General features: G+C 39.3%; 1 protein-coding gene across 5 annotated transcripts in view; it reads right to left on the bottom strand.

Annotated features, from left to right (window-relative positions):
* The window catches only part of DIAPH2 (diaphanous related formin 2), a 931,826-nt gene that overhangs the window by 61,789 nt on the left and 862,065 nt on the right, over nt 1–7,972 (bottom strand). The window lies entirely within an intron of this gene.

The raw sequence follows: 7,972 nt of genomic DNA on the forward strand, positions 1-7,972 counted from the left end.
TTGAGATGGGAAGCAACAAATGGATTTTTGTAAAAGGGAAAGAGGAGGGAAAAATGTGAGCCAAAAATAGAAGCTGAAAACAATACCAAATGAAGTAGTTGGCACGTAGAGAAATCCAAATATCTTGAAACGAAGGAAGCACCCTTCCTGGGCTAATGATGGAAAACCAGCTTAGGTCTGCCTAGGCCCCAAACATTTCCACCTGGAAACACACAAGTCCCTTTCTCAGTTGGCTTAATAGTTATCTGTGAATTTGAACACAATAACAACGGATTATCTGCCCTTTTGTTGTTTTCATTTTAAACTTGATTTTAAGTGAATCACACTAAAGAGACCATTGGGAGAGCTGCACACCTCTATGATTCAACAGAAATCCAGCTCCCTCACCATAAGGTCATCAAAATGCCTCCAGCACTTGCCAAAGTGCCTGGCACACACTCTGGCCACTGTAACACTTAGCTGCTGCCTGGTACACAGCAGGAGTTTAATTGTTTATTGAAGGATTGAATGGATTCCTCAGAGGAAGTGCTAGATTAATTTGCTCCACCCAAAAATGAAAAATAAATAGACTGGTGGCAGTTCCCATTCTGGAGGGCTTCTTGACGGACAGAACAAATTGGCCAACTGATCCTAACTGCCAAAGAGGTCCAGAATAAAACCTTTTGGTAGCACTGTTGAGAGAGGTTTTTGTTTCTGTTTTTCTGGTTTGTGTCCAGTGAAAGAAAGAAAGGGGAAAATCTTTTGGAGCTAAAGTTTGATATCCACACTCACTCATAGTTTTCATTGGAAACCTTGAAACCAGAGTACAAGAGAAAATCACTCCAGAGTATGGGCCACCCGAGTGCTTTAGTTGATTACAGACAGATGGGAAAGGAAAAAAAAAATTCTGACCATCTAACCACCTTTTCTCTTCTGTTCTGTGTCCAGGCCTACCCTGCCCAAACAGCTCCTTGCCTTACTTTCCCAAACCCTTGTTTTCCTTTTTTAAAATTTTATTTAATTGATTCATTTAGAGTATTTTTCCAGGATGACAAAAATCATGTTCTTTTCCTCATCTCCCTCCATCCCCTCCCATAACCGACGCACAATTCCACCGGCAAACCCTTGTTTTCTGTTGGTAGGGAGAAACTCTTCTGAGACAGCCACTGAGCTCAAGATGGAGACAGATTTGGTGCTACTGACGTTCTTGGGCATATTAAATGAAAACATGACCCTGAAAAGATCTACAACTGAGCAGGCTGCCTCTTCTTCTCTCTGCTGTATGTGCACACACACATATACAATCCAAAGTGTTCAAATTAGTTCTTTGAAAATATTCTGGTTATAAAATTCACGACACTTTGAATACTCAAAACAAGTTTTGGTCTTATTTTAATAAGTCATTTCCCGATGCCAATACTTAAGTGTATGTCTTGCAAAAAGATCTGGAGAATAGTACTCTTTATAGAAAAATCAACGTACCCAAATAGTCATAAAACAGAATAGTGTATCCTCATGTGTATGCATTATGCAAGTACAAACAGATTGACATGGTGCCAGGTGATCGAATCATTTTGGAAGTCTCCTTTTGGTACGGGACAAAATTCAGGAATGCTGAACGGGCTCTTTTCCCCTCAGAGCAAAGCCAGAAGTTTTAGCCTTTCCACTAGTAAATTATACTTGACATTTAATTTCAAAATGAAGTTATTCTAAACTAAAGCTGAAGTATTAGAGTGGGGATGAAGCAATGAGATTACCCATAGGATGACATTTAAAAAATAATTTTAGTTTCAGGTAATTAGAAAAGAAAAAGGGCAATTAGGTGGCTCAGTGCATAGTGCACTGGGTCTGAAGTCAGGAAGACATCTTCCTGAGTTCAAATCGGGTCTCAGACACAGACACTAGCTGTGTGACCCTGAGCAAGTCACTTCATCCTATTTGTCTCAGTTTCCTCATGTGTTAAATGAGTTGAGGAAAGAAATGGCAAACCACTCCTGTATCTTTGCAAAGAAAACACCCAAATGGGGTCACAAAGATATGGATGTGATTGAAAAACGACTGAATAACAACAACAAAAATTAGAAACACAATTTAGAGTACTTACACTGGATTTTTTGGAATGGTTAATTGTATTAGAACAACTAATCAAATAGTGATGGGCCAATAATACACTTTAATAATTATCCCTCTAAAACCTGAATTGGAATGTTTAATAGGATACAATGCAAACGTCTAACACTCCTAACAAAGTGCTGTTCTAAAAAGATCTGGAAATTTAGTTCAGGCTTGATATTATTTTATATTTTAATAGTATAAGCTGTCCAAACATATCGATGCAAACACTTGTGGATATGTACATAAACACACACAGAGGCTTCCATCCGGAGATGCACACATTTCTATGGCAACTTCCTTAGAGAGGCATTATCTCCCTGTTTTCAAAAGATGATCATGAGCCTCAAAGGAGGTTAAGTGAGTTATCCAAGGTCACCGCACTACAGCCATATCTTCTTACTCCAAATCTAGACCAACTTCTTTCTACTCCCTGAACACTATTTATCTTGCTTTGGGAAACAAAAAACCTTTTGTATTTCCCATTTTGCTCAATCCTCATAACCCATGGATAGAGCAGAGCAGGTATCTTTATCTTCCTTTTACAGAGAAGCAAACAGGGCACCTTGGTCAGGCAACTTGCCTTGGGACACAAAACTAGTTACTGAGAGTGAAGACTATCATCCAGGCAGTTAGTGGGGCTTCACAGTGCACAAGACCTGGAGTCAGGAAGACCTGAGTACACATTTGACCTTAGACACTTACTAGCTGTGTGACCTTGGGCAGTCACTTCGCCTGCGGCCAGCCTCAATTAACTCGGCTGTAAAATGTGATCATAACAGCACCTACCTTCCAGTGTTGTTGTGAGGATCAAAAGTGATAATATTTGTAAAGAGTCCTTAGCGCAGTACCTGGCACACAGTAGGCACTACATAATGTTAGCTGTTACTATTATCATCATCATCATCATCACCGCCACCACCACCACCTAGGACTCTCCCTATTGGCAGATGGAACAATCAATGCTATTTGCCATGCTATGCTGTATATTTTGGTGTATATATATATTTATACACACACACACACGCACACACACATATGTAATGTTTTAACAACACTCATTACACTAAACTGAAAGAGGATCCATGATTTAATTATTTGCTATGCTGAAAGGCCTCTGAAGTTCAGGGCATGGAAAGCAGGACCGGTATAGTGGAATAAGCAGCTGACTTGGAATCATCTTAGATAAACCCTATGATAGTTAGTAACAGGTAGGACTCTGGGCAAGTCATGTAATCTGTGGGGGCATCAGCTTCTTTCTTTGTAAAATGGCAGTAAGACTATTTGTACTAAAAGCCTTTGAAACCCTATCAGAATGGGAGCTACTGCCAATACCACTCTTTGGCACATTTCAAAACCCTTTCAATACAATCAGAGGCTAATAAGCATCTTTCAGGAACTCTCATTAGAATGCAAAGCAATCCTGTTAGGGCAGCCATTGAGTCTACAGAGGAGGTCTCGTTTTGGTATGAAATGTTTAATGCTTAAATTAAGCCTTTCATATAGGTTTTTGGGAAACTCTGTTCTCAAATTCCAATGAACCTGCGATATTTGAACTAACAAGGTACAAGAGAAAAATGTAAATGGACTGATTCAGCATGTTCACATACTGCTTTCAATTGCTGTCAGTTTCCCCTTTACCATATAATTTAACAAGCTGTATTGACAGCAAATATATTATATCAATACAAGATGGAGAAACCAAATTTCAATATCTCAGAAAAACTTGCACTTAATTCCAACTTTATCTATTTATCAGACACTTCTGACCAAATATTGATTTGGTTTTTAAAAATAGGCTTCCTATGTTGTTTAGCTGTAATGATCATTCTAATGTATGTTTTTCTTTCTCTAAAGGATAGGTATCAAACATGACCCACAATACTCCAGAGTACGGGCCAACCAGATTAAAATGTAATTGGGAAATGTTTAACTGAAAAATACAGTAGAACATGGATAACAATACATTTAAAAACTGACTTGATCTTTGGCCCACACTGTGGTTGAGTGGCTAAGACAAAAAGCCAGACTAAAAATCTTTTGGCCCAATCAACCCTAAAAGATTTATAGCAGCATTTTTTGCCTTAGCAAAAAAACTAGAAACAACATAAATGTTTACCAATTGAAGAGCAGCTAGACAAATTATGGTGCATGGATATAACACAATATTGCTGTATTGAGAAGAATGATGAAAATGAAGAATTCAGAGAAGCATGGGAAGACCTAAATGAACTGATGGAAAATGAACTTAACAAAACCAAAAAACAATGCTTACAGTGACGGGAAAATAAATGGAAAAATCAAAAACCATCAGCAGCAAAAAACCAAACAACAACAACTAATGCTAACATGGTTCTGAAGATGACCTGAAAAAATGCCTTTCCTTCCTATTTTTGCCTTGCTAGGAAACTTTGGTTGTGAAACTTTACATATTGTATCTGGCTTGGTTGATGGGTTAGTTTGGGGGATTGCTTCCCCCCCTCCTTTTATTATTCTTTGCTACCAGGTATGGGATCTGAAGAGAATTAGGGGGGAAGATTACATTTGTAACTGAAGGTAATATTAAAAAATGGCATTAACAAATGTTGCCCAAAATAACCTACAGCTATCATTGTTGTTCAGTTGTTTTCAGTGGCGTCCAATTCCTTGGAAATCTACTAGAGGTTTTCTTGGCAGAGATACCGGAGTGGTTTGCCATTTTCTTCTCCATATCATTGTACAGATGAGGGACTGAGGCAGGGGGAAGTGACTTGCCCAGGGTCACACAGTTAGCAGGTGTCTGAAGGTCGATTTGAACTCAGGAAGATGAGTCTTCCTGATTTCAGGTCCTGCACTCTATCCACTATGCCACATAGATACCCCCAAATAGCCTAAAGAGACCTTCTAATTTACTTAAGTAGAAAGAGTCCCACACTGATGAAACTGCATATCCCCCAAAGCATCAAAAGCACATGAGTATGGGTACTCTGAGAACAGGACTAATCTTGTTCCTCTTTCATTGAATTCTCTTTACTAATACAAGAATGCCTTAAAAAGACAACCATAAGCGCAACAATCTGTACTATTGTATGATGATGTTATTACAGAGAATTGGTATGGGTTGAGTTTCTGTGGGTTCTCTCCTCACTTCTAGTACAGTTTCTATTGGAAAACATGACCTGAGTTCTAAACAAGTCTCATTCCAGTAGTTTGACAGTATTTATCTTTGAAATAAGGGCAAATGAATGCCCGGTGGTGGTCCATTCTTGGATTTTCCTTTTGAGTTGCTACGTACACTCCTCCAATACTTTGTAAGAAATTGAATCCATGGAAATCTCAAGAAAATCCTGCCAGATGTTCTACTTCTATAACTGACTTTAGAAATAACTGAAGCATGTAAAAAAACCTACAAATAACAGTTAAATGGTCAAAGCAACACACATCCCACAATAATCACACTTTCACAAGTAAGCAAGTGTGCTCATCTCAGGGCAGATTTTCTGTGCCACCCCCATGTATTCCAGAAAAGAATTAAAAAGAGTGCCTCGAACACTGCAAAAAACACAGAGAAGAAAGCAAAAGGGAGTTCAGAAAGGGACAGAGATTGGGGTAGGGCACTTCTGTTGCTATGGTCCCAAGTGTGATACCCAGTTTTTAGAAAGAGCACATTGCATAATATGGAAGGTCAGGGTTTCACACCGAATCCTCTATATCTGTTCTTTGCATATTAAAATGTCTCTGTGTTGATATCTGCCAAGTTTATAACAAAAATTCTTTTTCAAAAGCATTTAATCAGTTCCAAATTTTCCTAAACTAACATGCTTTTTTGCCTTCCACATATGAAACAGGAAGCAAAATGATAATAAATATTTAGTATTCAGATCTCTGATTATTAAAAAGAAGTGTCAAAACACCTCAATCAATCAACAAGTATTTATCGAACACCCATCAATCAAAACCAGCAAATATTTGTATGGCTATTATGTTGCAAGCACTGCACCAGAGCCTGTGGGGATATAAGAGGAGGCTTTCTTTGCCATGGTCTCTGTCTGACTTGATATAGTTGAAGAGACAAAGTGAACTTACAAAGACACCTTGAGAATGGTATGAGATAGCCATGCTCCATCCATTAAATCTGCCACAGATACCCCAGGCTCACAGGTGGTGATCCTCGGTTCTTAAGGGCTGGGCCAGCAGAGCAAATGCTCAGACAGACCTAACTAAGCTTAAAAGGCCCTGAAGGCCAGCATTATCAGGTAGAACAAATGAGTCTTTAGAAGAGGGGTCTTCAGAGGATAAAGAGTTCAGGTACAGCAGCTCATAAAATAAACACAGGGGTCTCCATGCTCAATGGCAGTGGGAGCTAGTCATAAGTGCAACAGAAGAATATTCCAAGTATGAGACGGTATCTAATTAAATCCTAAATTAAGTGATAGGGAAATTCCTAAGTCCAAGAGCATTAATACAAAGTAACTTTTGAAACATAACACATATGAAGGCTGAGAACTGGCAGCATGTGAATGACATTAGAAAGTATGGGGGAAATAAAATATAATTGAGTTTTGTAATGAAGAGCGAACAGCTTTAGTGAACAGTAGAGATTGTCCTTGGAAGAATGAATGGTAAAGAAAGGTAAAACCAATGAGCAAGTCCCTACTCTAAGGGAGCAGATATTCTACTGGAGAAGACAACATGTAAATAACAGTACATATAAGATATATACAGTAGTAGATCAAGGGAATCTGGAAGGAGAAGGCACTGAGGGTGGAATTTAAACTCAGTCTTGAAAGTTTGGAACAGCCCCTGTAGAAAGTAGAATAGCAAATCAACTAAGGAAGAAGACAATGTTTGCCTTGTTGGAGTGAGGGCCCATAACATAAATTAAGAGTGTTAGAACAAATTCATTATTTTCTCTTGCGTTTTGGACACACATGAATCCAAGGAAAAGAAATGAATGGTCTGACTAACCGAAGGTGGGAGCTTGGCAAAGAATAACTGGTGATAGGATAAGGGGCCAAAGGGACTTAAGTGTAGCAAGAGTCAAGTTATAGAAGGCATGTGCATGACCCAGTACTGGGGTGATGACCTGGGAAAGAAATGTGGTGGTGGTGACATGGGCGCGGTACTCCCAGAAACTCAGGCAAACTATTACAGACAGAGAGATGCACCTCCAGGCCACACCCGATCCTATCAGGCTACATCTCAAGATATCTGTTTGTTAAGGACTCTTTATGCCTCCAGGCAGACCCCACTCAGTCAGATGAGCACCTCACCCCACCAAATGCCTGGATGAGGGGCACTCTAGGTCACATCCACACCATGACATCTGTTGTAAAGAGTATAAAATCTCCAGAACTGATGTCCTCTGGGGAACAGCCTTTCCATCCATGCTGTCCTCCCAAGGAACTGCTCCCCATCTTGCGGTCCCACCTTGCTATCCTCCTGGCCATTCTCAACATTACTTTCTAAATTAATACATTTCTCTTTTTGCTTTTAAGCTAAGCTTTGGAGTCTTGCATTCTTGCAAAAGGTATCCTTCCTGAACCCCAGGGATGCACCTCTGCACCCCCATAACAGTGGGACTGGAGATGAGAAGAACAAGGTTAAGCACTATAAGATAGAAGGAATAAATAATAATAGATTTTGATAGGAGAGGCATGATATCTGTTTTCTATGATTGAAAAGGAGCATAATCATGTGGAATAGAAAGGATTCGATTAATTCACTTTGTTTCCAGAGAGCAGAACTAGGAACAAAGAGTAGAAATTACACAGAAACAAATTTCAGCTCAAAATGCTGAAGGACTTCCTCACAATCAAACCATATTGCCTTGTGAGGGAATAAGTTCCCCATCACCAAAGAAATTCAAGTAAAAGGAAGGGAAGAGCACTTGCTGGGGAAT

This window comes from Monodelphis domestica, chromosome X, assembly GCF_027887165.1.
Source record: "Monodelphis domestica isolate mMonDom1 chromosome X, mMonDom1.pri, whole genome shotgun sequence".
Lineage (NCBI taxonomy): Eukaryota > Metazoa > Chordata > Mammalia > Didelphimorphia > Didelphidae > Monodelphis > Monodelphis domestica.